Consider the following 4461-nt stretch of genomic DNA (forward strand, 5'->3'; position numbering starts at 1 on the left):
AGTTGTTACATGTCAGCTTGATCACTGAGTCATACCCACTTTTTATGTACATACCAAAAAAATAAAAAAGTGTTTGATGGCTTTTTATGCAGATTAAATTTCCCTTAGAAAATTAACAATTTTGTAGTGTCATCAACTACAGAAAATACAGTGTTATAATTCAAACCAATATCATGCGTGTATCTACTGTAATTATCTTATGAAATGCACTTTGTGTTAAAATGAATATGTTCTTCTAGAAACATTTAGAGTAGTTGCAAGAGAAAAATAAATGTAGAAGTGTTTCTGACTCAAGATTACACAAAGAACATAAAGGTGATATTTTCACCTTAAAGTAATTAAGAAAAGCAATGCATGCATTATATGTATATGCATCATTAGTAATATCTATGACTGAAATATATTTTACATTTCATATTACTTACAGTGTAAAACACAACCCATGGAGTAACAAAAGTAGGCTACTTTAAAATGATCATTATATCAATTATATAAAAGTTTGAAAACATGATTACAGAACATTACAGTGAAACATGTTACAATCTTGTAATCCCTATTTGTCCATATTGAATCATGTTTCTTGAGTGCTTCATGATGAAGTTAGTATTTTACGCTTACTTACATTAATAAGGAAGTGCCTTTGTGCTCCACAGCTAGACTTGCTTTGATCAAAATGTTCAACTACTAGACAAATTCTCAAAGTGTCCTTGGATTCCCATTATTTACATGTATATTCCCACATCAGCCAATTATAAAAACAGTTTGATGATCAGTTTTTTAAATGAAAAAAACAAACAAACAAGTGTAAACTGCATATAAAACAATCTGCTTTCACTTTCGTTTTATCAGCAAGGTTGCCAAATCTGTCTGGAAAAAACACCTCATCATCATAGGTTTTACACAGTTTGGTTGTGACAGTGACTACAGACCGCTTTGATCAAATTGTTGATAACACTTTATAATAACGATCAGGTATAAGTAATTTAAAAGTGTTTTGTTAATGATTAACTAATAATTTAAACATTAATATACATTTGTAGATGATTCTACAATCCCCTCCAACTCAGCACACATCCTCTTTGATTAACAAGTGATATGTTAACATGACACAAGTGTTTTAATCATCCAAAAATGTTTTTGTAAATCATGAAACAATCGTATTATTAGTAAATGATTAATAATTATTTGATATTTTATAAATCACTCATTTTTACAAAGTTGTTTCTCTAACAGTCAGAACAATACACTGCTCCAACATTTTATCATGAAGCTTTGAGATGTTGAAATTGATTGAAAATTATTCTGAACATCAACACAGCAAAACAGACGTAAGGGCTCGCAATTGTGTGAATTATGCAAAAATAACATCCAATCTCCACTACAGACCTTACTGAGTTTGTGGCTAAAAAAAGAAGGGACATGTTTCTCTGCAATTGTAGTTGATGAATGGCTGTATAATAATGTGAATGAATAAATGCACATGCACAAATGCACAAACTCTTAGGATGTGCAAGAAAATATTTTATATTCACTGAAAGTGTCATCGTCTCATAAATTGACCAGTTTAGTTATTTTGACAAGTAACATTTCACATTACAATCATTACAGACAGTCTCTGTTCCAGCAGTAGTCCAGACACAAAATGATCATTCATCTGATCTAATTTTATCTGTCATCAGAAAGTTTTGCATGTTTTCATAATTGACACTTCTGAACAGTTAATGTGCAGCTCCATATACTCACTAAATGAGAAACATTCGCTTAAGGAGAGACACCATGAGGAGACAGAGAAGTAATCAGAGACTCCAAGCTTTGATAAAATGTGTGAAAACATGTCAATCAGTCCTTCTTAGTATAGAAGCCAGGTTGAGCAGCTGGCTGTCTGCTGCAGTCTTAACAACCTGGAGCTGAACAAGCTCAAAACTGTGGAGATGATAGTGGACTTCTGAAGAAACCCCCTGCTCTCCTCCACTCACCATCATGGACAGCACTGTGACTGCAGTGGAGTCATTCAGGTTCCTGGGCACCACTATCTCTCAGGACCTGAAGTGGGATAATAACATTCCCTGCATCCCAATGTGCATACTATCCACCTTATCTGCCCTAAATAGAATTGCAAATGACTAATTAATCACATAGATTATAGCATGGATAGTATGCACATTGCAGGCATTTGTGAAAAAGGCCCAGCAGAGGTTATACAGCCTGTCACTGGCAGTCCCTTATGAAAATGAACCATGGTTTTACTAAAGTGACCGTAGTTAAACTGTAGTATTTGTAGATTCGAATCATGTGTAAACAAAAAACATATTTGAACCATGTGTAAACAAAAATATAACCTAATAAGTTACAATTAAGGTGTGTTGAATGTTAAAATGCATTTTAAACAAAGTTAAGTGGTTATCATTACCCATTTTACTCGTATCGGTATCAATATCGGCGATACTGTGTTGAAAAATATCGGTATCGTATCGAAAACAAAATAAGTGGTCCTAATATAAGGCCATTCCAGCTGATCAAAAGCTTTCTCTGCATCTAAACACAGAGCAGCCACTTTAGAGCCTTTCTTGTACTTATGGTACATTATGTTCATTAATCTCCTGACATTAAAAAATGAAAATCTATTAGGAACAAAACCAGTTTGATCCGTGTGTATAATAGATGAGATGTATTTATTTAACCTACTGGCTAATCATTTTGTGAAAATTTTAATGTCAGAGTTAAGTAATGCGATAGGCCGACAAGATGAAGGCTCTCATCCTTACCCTCTTTCTGTATTAATGAGATATTAGCATCATATAATGTGCCAGGGACTTTTTGAGTTTCAAGAGAATGAGTGAACATCCTCAGTAAAAGGGGAGCCAACTTTTTTGAATATTTTTTATATAATTCAATACCAAAACTGTCTGGCCCTGCCACCTTGCCATTAGGAAAGGATTTTATAGCATCAACAATCTCTGAAGGCCTCACAAGCAACGTCACTCAGTTTAGGAAGATTCAAAGGACCTAGCCAATTAGAGATGTCCCCTCTTGCTCTAGAGAATATTATGAACAATTATATACATCAAAAGCGGTCATTTATACCTTTAGGATCCACAAGCATGTCCCCTGCTTCTGATTTGATTTTGTGTATGGCTTTATTAGCTTGTAAACCCCTCAGCTGTCGAGCTAGCAATTTATGGGGCTTATCCCCCAACTCAAAATATTTTTGTCTTACCCTTAACAATTGATCCCATACCTGTCCCGATATAATAGTATTCATGCTTTAATTTAAGAATAGTCTAGTAAGGTAGAAGGGCTAGAGGAAATTCTATAAGAGGGTTCCAATTGAGATAATTCCTCTTCTATTTTTGAAAGGCGTCTACGTTTCTCTCGTCTGGCTGAAGACTCAGAAGAGATAATATGACCCCTGATCACAGCCTTAAAGGGTTAGTTCACCCAAAAAATAAAATTAGGCTGCGTTTTACTCACCCCGAGGCATCCTAGGTGTATATGACTTTCTTCTTTCAGACGAATCCAGTCGGAGTTATATTATAGTTAGCCAATGTGCGGTAACCCGCACCTGTTGCCAGCCAATACAACCCAACTCCTACGTGCTTTTTTAGGGAGATGGGTCGCCTGAGCTGTGTATCTTGCCATAAGAGAGTTCCGGAGAGGCGCTGACAAATGTAGTTAAAGGTTGCCCTTGACATCCTGAAATTCTGTATATAATCGATTTCGCTAAAGGCGTTCACATCACGGTCCCACCACTCCTGGCTCCGGCTCCGCATCCACACAGACCTCCACACTGAAGCAGCAGCCACTGCTCCACAACACGCCATTATTAAAAATTTAACCCTTTTTCTCCTCATCCTCTTCCTCCTAAACCAGTGGTTCTCAAACTTTTTACAGCGGTGTACCCCCTGGGCATTTAACATTCTTCTGCGTACCCCATCTCTTCTACTTAGACCGCAGTCACACCTTTTCTATTAAAGGACAATATTTGCGCCCTTAAATTGATTTACAGGTGCATTTATAGAGGCAAATATTGTCTATCCTTATTAATTGTATGTCATATTCTTAACATTTCATTAAGTGTATTATTAATATAAGAAATAAGGCAATAAATGATGGCAAATCGAAGTGATACATGTAGATTTAAAAATAAAACAGCCAATAGGTGGCGGCAAGTCGCTGTCTTAATGAGCCAGGCGTCGCGTCATTCATTCATTCATTCATTCAGTAAGGAAGCAAAATGCTGTAGTTATGAACGGGTTATTAATCACCGACTCTCCAAATTGTTCAAAGCCAATACACACCGCTGTATGTTGCTTGGAGATGCACACCAGATGATATGGATTTCGTTGGAACTATTATTTCGTTGCAAAATAGAACAAACATGACAATATTCAAAATGTAGGCTACATTTAAAATGTAAAATGTTCACTTAATATTACCTTTTTTGTTGAACTGTTGTAAAAA

The sequence above is a fragment of the Sinocyclocheilus anshuiensis genome, unplaced genomic scaffold, assembly GCF_001515605.1.
Source record: "Sinocyclocheilus anshuiensis isolate Anshui unplaced genomic scaffold, SAMN03320099.WGS_v1.1 scaffold2116, whole genome shotgun sequence".
Classification (NCBI taxonomy): Eukaryota; Metazoa; Chordata; class Actinopteri; order Cypriniformes; family Cyprinidae; genus Sinocyclocheilus; species Sinocyclocheilus anshuiensis.